Genomic DNA, 8,172 nt, shown 5'->3' on the forward strand with positions numbered 1-8,172 from the left:
AACCACTTCTACTTTTCTCATGAGAGTCACAGAGCCAAGACGAGTTTAGAACCTGTCAAACTCCAGCAGTTGGGACCAGCAGAAGGGCTTGGCCTGGGCTCCTCTTATCAGTTTACTTTTCTATACTGAATCTTGTGGCTCTTCAGTTTTGAATTAGCCCTGTGCAGCAGAACCCAGACAGACTAATGCTCTGGGTTCCCCATGGCTTTCTTTTCCCCCCCCTCAAGAAAAGAAAAAATGTGGACATAATTGTAAGCAAACTTTTATCTCCGTATTTTTTAACATGGGGACAAAGTGGCACTAGCCACAGTCTGACAAGTGACATAATGCAGAAAAATATTTTTTCCTAATATGGACTCTAAGATTTACAAACTTCAGAGTGAGAGGAACTAAACATTCTTTCAACATTTTTCCAGAGTTCTTTATGGTATTTTCTCACACTTCTTGCCTCGTGTTTACAAACATAAAAGTAACTAGCAAAATCATAATTATAGCAATTCAGATAGGTGGAGCACTTTCCGTCCAAGAATCCCACACAGGGTGGTACCACGCACATTTCCTATGGGATCAAATGTATTGATAGCCCCATTGTACAGTTTGGACACCTGCAAATTAAATTGTTCTGCCAAAGGTCAGAAACAGCGTAAGTTAGTGGTAGCACTAAGGGAAATACTCAACAGTTTCTTCCCCACTCTCCGTCCTAGACTACCCATGTAAAAGCAGAACAGCACTAGGTGGTTTCCTGGTTGGACATGTGGATTTGATTAAAGCAAGCCACAAGCTCCCAGAATTTTTTGCCAGGTGGTGATTCTGATTCTTGAGTGTTACAGACACACAGCACCTCTGCCATTCCTTCCTGCCACACTACAAACCCCACTGCAATCAGGGAGCAGCCTTGCCTCACCCTCAGCTACAGGCTTGCTAGAGAAAGGGGAGGGGAAGAGATGGGAGTGGGAATGTGCAAGTAGAGGTTAGGGGTAGCACCAGACCACAGAACACCAATTTACTGTGGCTTAAACTGCTATGGAATTACAGCCTCAGTGAAAAATGCTCCTTCTAGAAAGAGAGGCAACCAGCCAGCATCCCCATCCCTTGAATACACTCATTAACATCACTGAGACACTCTTTTATCACAAGTATTAAATGCCTCTCCAAAAAGCCTTTCTTTTCCTTATATAAGGAGTAAGATTTGCTCTCTTTTCACAAAACCTACCAGAAACAAAAAACAAACAAAACCAAAAAACCCCCCCAAAAAAACAAAACGACACATTTCTGCAGCAGTTTCTTTGGGGTGATCTTGCAGGTCAAGAAGAGACAGCACAAAGCATGCTGGAGGCAGATGTCACTGTCACAGCAAGCCTGTTGGAAAGGCAAACAAGATTGCTGTAAGTGTTCCCAGCATACCTTCAGAGTGTTCACCCATCCCTCAGAGCCCTGGGAACTGCGGCCTTGCCAACGAGCTTGCTGGTCTCTGCAGGTTTCCAAAGTTTAAGCCTTAACAGAACCTGCTTCTCTGCCTCATTTGCCCATTTCAGGCTGTCAAAATGACAGCAGGTGAGACAACAAAGCACAAATATGCAGCTCAAATCTCACTGAATCAGACAGTGGTATATCAAAGGGGGCAAAGACAGAAGCTGACATAGAAGGAAATTTGGAGTTGCGACTGAAGTACAGAAGTGAGAACTGGAAGGCAGAAAAGGTTTTCCCATTTGACACAGGAGAGTCACAAAAGAGACTACCAGAGCTTTTACTGAGCCACGCAGGAGATTAATAGAGGAGTAAGTTCCTTTCCACCTACTATCCTGCTTAGATGGAGAAAGGCTGCTTAGGTGAAGACTCCAGTTCTGCTGAAGAAAGCATATGTAGCACATAAATCACACTTTAAGCATGAGCAGAAAAACAAGAGTATGGATAAACTGTAGTTTCACTTCATGATTCAGAATAAAACATGAACTTCTCATTGCCAGGCAAGAAAGGAAAATGTGTTCATATCTGGATTCATAGAAGAAATGGAAGCAGATCTCCTTTCCCCTTGTTCTTTTAATTGTCTCAACATGAAACATACAACTGATTTGATTACAATTTGCAGAGAACTTGGGGGTACTTTGATGAGAGATACAACAGAAGCACTCACACAGTGTATTTCAAAGAAATATTACACCCTTTCTATACATGAATATGGATAGGCATATGAAAATTGCTGTCTCTTTTTCCTACTGGCCACAACTTATAGCTAATGATTCATATGTGAAAGCAAAAATGTCATAACGCCCTTAGCCAGATGTGAAATGCTGAAAATGGAGATGTCAGTGGACAGCTGTCCTTAGCTCCTTACTGTTGTAGTAATTTCTTTCCTTAAGACCTGGAGTAGAAGAGTTTGAAACTTCTCTATACCAGAGACAGCCCCTTTTGGTAACAGAATCAGTACATTTCAAAAATAAATTGTTAGCCATAGTAGTCTCTAAATTAGCTTCATGCTGTCTGAAAACCAGCTCTTTAACATTCACATAGAACAGAGGAGCTTTCGTACCATCAAGTGCACCAAGAGGCAAATAATTACCTGCAGCACACTTCACCAATACGTACCACTGGAAAAGTCTCAGCACAAAAACAAATTCTGCTAACAGCAGCTTTTTCTTGACTCTTCAACCACAGAGAGCTGAAGGGAGGTTCAGGCAGAATGGAAATGTGCAGTTACTTACTCTACAAACATCCTCTCCCAGATCCGGCAATACCTGTGGAAAATGGGACAGCCTTCAGCCCTGTCAGTTTCCTTGGAAAATTGTTCACGGAAGCACCGTATCGCATGCAAAATTAGGGAAGGCCTGTTGCTTTCATCAGTTAAACTAGCCCTGCTCCTTTAGCCTGAAACAGGACTGACAGGAGCACCCCTGTTGGCAGCAACTGCTTGCCCCACCTCAGTCTGCTGTGTAGTGCAGTATCTGTCTCTATCAAGAGGAAGGCAGCCTACTGACCAGAGTGCACCTGCCTCTAGGGAAGTCAAGCCTAGTGAGGCTCTGCTATACAATTCCAATGCGATCTTGGCTGTGCAGCTTGGATTCAGATCCTCTGTGGGACTATTTTTACGGAGCTTTAAGTTACTATTAGGAATTACACACTTAAAAAGCTTTGTCATCTTGGTTGGTCAAAATTTCTCTGCGTTCCAGTTGTTGAAGGGAAAAATAAGACAGCAACCCTTCCATATTTCCCAGGAATGTAACACCTATTAAGTGTCTGAGGTGCTAAGGTAAGTATCAACAGAAAAAGCCACACAAAGCTTGTACTAAACCATCATTTGAAAAACATGGGATCTAGCCCAGTTTTCCAATTACACGGTGTGTGTTTGTCCCCTCCACAAACATTACCCACTTGCCGATTTCAGTGATATGCAACTGGACTGAAGGGAGGAGGCTTCAGAGAAACTGAATACTTGTAATTGTTTAAAAGCTGGTACCTCCCCTCCATTATAGGAGAGAAAGCTTAGCAGTGTATCCTGCCACTGAAGAAAACCCCACATGACACGGTCAGCTCTCAGCAGGCATTGGGAGCCCACAGAGCAAAGAGCCTTTACCTCTGCCCCAAACACAGGAAAATTTCAGTCAGAAGATCCAACCATGAGACACATCAATACAGAAACCAAGACCGTTTGTTCCGCTCTTTGCTGAACTTCTTGCTTAAAAATCCTTTTCACTGCTTCAATCTTTATCACTTTGCTTGTTGCCTTCCTCTCGTTTTTGAGCACCTACCATTTCATCTACATTTCATACAGGGTTACCAGACTGCAGAGGTAAATCTCCCCTTTTTCTTGATCCACCAGCTCAGCAGCAGCAATAAGGCTGAACTATGTGGTGTCTACAGTCTCATGTTTGCTGTGCTTTTGCCCCTGACTCCTTGCTGAGCACTGCCCATATCTGAAATCCCATCCTGGCTGATAGAGGTTCCTACCCTGTAGTCTTTAACCTGTGAAGAACCTCTACAGTCCTTCCCAGTGGGCTTGAGAGACAATGTGGCTATGCAATGCTGCTGAGGCTTTTTTCTCCAACTAGACTGGAACAATCCTACGGGATTGTTATTTTTGAAAAATTAAAGTGCATTTGCCACCTTCTAGTATTGCTTTATTTGATCAGCCAAGGACACAGGTGCTATAGTCACTATTTCAACAATCTGTTGCAAAACAGAAAGGAAATGGTTTCTGTGGTTGCCCAATGGAGAGGATATGGTCTAAGTGACTATGAATGGAAGTGTTTTTACACACATGCTTCCAAAAACTATAACAGCATAACAGCCAACAATGAAGATTGAAGATAAACAGCTGAGCATTTAAGTACACAAGAAAGAGCACGGGAATTGCCCACTGTGTCTGACCTTAAAACCTGCTGAGTTCAGTCTTCAGTCCCTGGGAAGGGAAGAGGGAGAGAGTAGTAGATATCAAAGGAGGAATATAAAATACAGGCCAAATACAGTACACCAGCTTCCAACAATCAAAGAGACATAGAGTTTTTAAGCCAGGGTTGCACCAATCACATGCAAAAGCCACCACAGAACCCTATGAATCTCTCTAATCTCTTCTAAAACTCCATTTTCACTTCTTGCCTTCTTAAGTTGTTGGAAGGTCTGTTGTGATAAAATATCCTGGAACAATTCACAATTATGTTATTTTCTCACATTACTTAGAAAAAGGTAGATTGCTTTATTTCACATCATCCAGTAGTTTCCAATCAGCATGTTAACTACAGACTGATTAGCTGAATTGAATCATTGGTTTTCACACAGTTAAGCCAAACCCAAATGAATAATTTAGTTCTCCTTTTGCAAATTAAGATCCAGCCTTACTCCATTTCCCATTTTATAAGCTTCCAAGAACTGTTGTGGTTTGCTGTAGGTCTTGATCCCTTGATAATTCTGTTACCAATTTCTCCTGCAGTTGCAGAGGCAGAATTCCCAGTCTGCTAAGGAGAAGAGTCTGCTAGATTATTTGCTCATCTTTCAAATCTGACTGTTCCTCATTCCCCACGTACAGGTGTATGGGAGAGATGCACTGAAGCAGAATGAAGAAGGAAACACATTACCCATACCTATAGGCAGTTTAGGTAGAATTAAGAAATTGTGGGATATTTTTCTGTAAACAAGGGCCAAGTTAAAGTTTTCTTTATGCAATGAGAATTTTTCTAACAACTTCAAGGGACTTTGGATCACTTCATAAGTGAAATGAACTGAAGCTTTTGTTTCAGTTTTCATTTACCAAGCAATAATCCTAACAGAGGCAGCAGTTACACCATGGAAGGGTAGAAGATGGGGGCTACAGACAGAATTCACAGCAAGTGTCACCCATTACCTCTGCTCCCAGTTCCAAATATCAGGAATTAAGAATGCCATGGAAAATCATACTGAATTTGCTCCTGAGGCATTCCCTAAGGCAGAAGGAAAGCAGGTTATAATTTGCCCAAGAAAACCGAGCATTACTCCATCAAGACAGGGTGAAAAAAAAAAAGAAAAAAGTGATATTTTAAAAGAAAATTATGAAATCAGATGCCATCTTGTGGCCAAACCCCATTAAATTGCTATGGTAGATACAGTACACGAAGCACACAATAAATACACAGACAAAAGAAATAAGGTCTTAAAAGATCGGCGACATGCAATGGAAGCTTTTCATCTCCAAGTCTTTAGTTGTCTTCACTATTCAGTATGTTTCTGCCCACAGGAATAGAACCAACTCCTCCACGTTTCTGACAGTTAAGACTCCATTAAAAGATAAGTGTTATTACTGAAATTTTCCCCCACACTAGTTTTATGTGCAAAAAACCTCCATACATCCTCTACAAGTTCTGACTGAACTGAAGCAAAAGAAACTGCAGGAGACCAAAGACAACGAGGTCACTGCATGGTGTTACTCCCCGACATAAAGTAGGTGCCTTTCCTGTAAGATAAATGCTCCTACTAGGACATACCTGTGGACTCTGAGACCTAAATGCTTGGAAAATGTCTGCATAGAGGAAATGAGGATATTGATGATAGCAAAAGATCTGAAGGAGAACGAGAAGGTGTATGTAAAGAGACCACCTAAATGTACACTGCACAGGTTATGGAGGGAATAGAACACACTCTGCCAACCATAGATGGAACCAGGATTTTTTCGTGGTCCCTCTGATGTGTCACACTATCAGAGGCATGAAACCATTAGCACTGCCCTCACCCTTCTGTTGAACAACCTTTTTTTCAAACCCATTGTCTGTGTTTTCTCCCTCCTTTCATAGCTGCCAACCTGCCAAAATCTCTGGATGAAGATCATTCACTCCCAAAGCAGCAGAAGCTTTACAACCTGCTATCTCACACCTTACGCAAGGAATGAGAGGTTTATACCACTGCTAGGGAACACCACAAAAATTTGGTGTTAGCTCTTTCAGAACATGAAAATGATCACATATTTATGCATAGAAAAGCTACTTTTGGCCTTTTAGATGATTTCAGGTCACCTTTCATGTTCCATATGGCTGGCTGTAACTAAGTGACCTGTGTGGTCTGGGCAGAATATAAAACCACCACATGCTCAGGTAAAGCCTTTACTGACATATGTTTTGAGTGACTCATTCCTCTTTCATGGTTTGCTTACCAGAAATCATGTGGCCCTCCTCACTGCACTGTGAGAGGACCCCAGTGCCTGACTGTGCTCACTGCAAATATAGAAATAAGTTTCTAACCTAAACACAGGCATCTAGTGACACTGAGAATACCTTACAGTATCAGAGACATCTGCAGAGCACTGGCAGATAGAACAGAGAACCTACAGGAGACCCGTGCCTGTTCCAGAGGGGCAGCTGGAGACCAGGTGGGATACCTTACAGCATGTAAAATGGTGCTAGACGCCTATGTTTAGGCAAATGAACTGTTGCCACCCCATGAAAACATACAGGACTGTACATTTGGACATATAAAGAAATGTACTTGATCTAGTAACAGCAGCAGTTGTGAGTAAGGGGTTAACCAGCAGCCATTATTATATTGAGGAAATTGCCTCAACAGAAGTATAATCCACATAGTAGAAGACAAGTGTTATTCACAAGTTATTAATAAAAGAGACCAAAAAGAAGGCAATGGTATACTGTTCTGTTAATCTCATAAGCCCAGATGTTCATGAAATGAAAAACAGCCCAAGTACATGACCTTTCATACTGATGTAAAGGAATGTTTAAGATATGATGGGATGTTATATATCACAAGATGTTAAAAACATCATGGAAAAATTTAGTAAGGATAGGAAAAATCTAAAGAATTGAATACTTACAAAAAGATGTATCTGATAAGATGCAAAAACATATCAAAACAGATTATACTCTTCCATAATCATAATTTTTCATACTTTTACAGACACCAGTGCGTACACAATGCTGAAGTACAATAATGGCAGGAATCACTATGGCATAGGATTGTTACAGTTTCTTGAGCACTTTCTCTTACAGTGAAAGACAGTGTTCACTCTTGGGAAGACACACGATGTTCTTATGCACAATAAAATGTTACTCAGAAAGCACCCTATGTGCAAATAAAAGATAAAATAATAATAAAATCAATGGCCTCTATTTCAGCCTGCTCTTGGGGTCAGTTCTTGAAGTATTTGAGTCATTTGGAAGCAAACCAATCTGGGGAAGTGAGATTCTGAAATAAAATATTATCCGAATGCTGGTCACCCCTTTCTGTTCTAGCACTGGTGAATGAGCAGATACGAACCACCACAGGCTTTGTGGGGAGATTGGGAGGAAAAGTCTGTGTGCATACAGCAAAGAATTCAGACATAATCTCTTGGTCTTCTGCCTTGTTTCTTTTCTTTTCAGATACTTCAGTGTAAAACATGTGGTTTACACTCCTCTTTGTGTAAACTTCTCCGGAGCAAGTTTCAGACAGAGGGCAGTCCCTCTGTAAACAAGATGGACAAAACTGAGACTCAGAATGTGTGGGAACATGTGTCTATTGTAGCTTTATATTAATAACACCACCTGGTTGATGTGGGTTCTGCAACTGCAGATCAGCACAGGCCTATGGGAAGCAATGGAATAAAGGAAAAGAAACTAACCAAAATGTAAAATGTTGTCCCCCACTCTCCCTTCCCTGCATCCCCACCCTTGCTGATATTGAAGCAATCTGGCCTAGAAGAGGGGAGCGTGGGGCAAGTTT

The sequence above is a fragment of the Pezoporus wallicus genome, unplaced genomic scaffold (assembly GCF_028554395.1).
Source record: "Pezoporus wallicus isolate ANWC-B61680 ecotype Strahan unplaced genomic scaffold, APGP_CSIRO_Pwel_v1 contig_8403, whole genome shotgun sequence".
NCBI classification, from domain to species: domain Eukaryota; kingdom Metazoa; phylum Chordata; class Aves; order Psittaciformes; family Psittacidae; genus Pezoporus; species Pezoporus wallicus.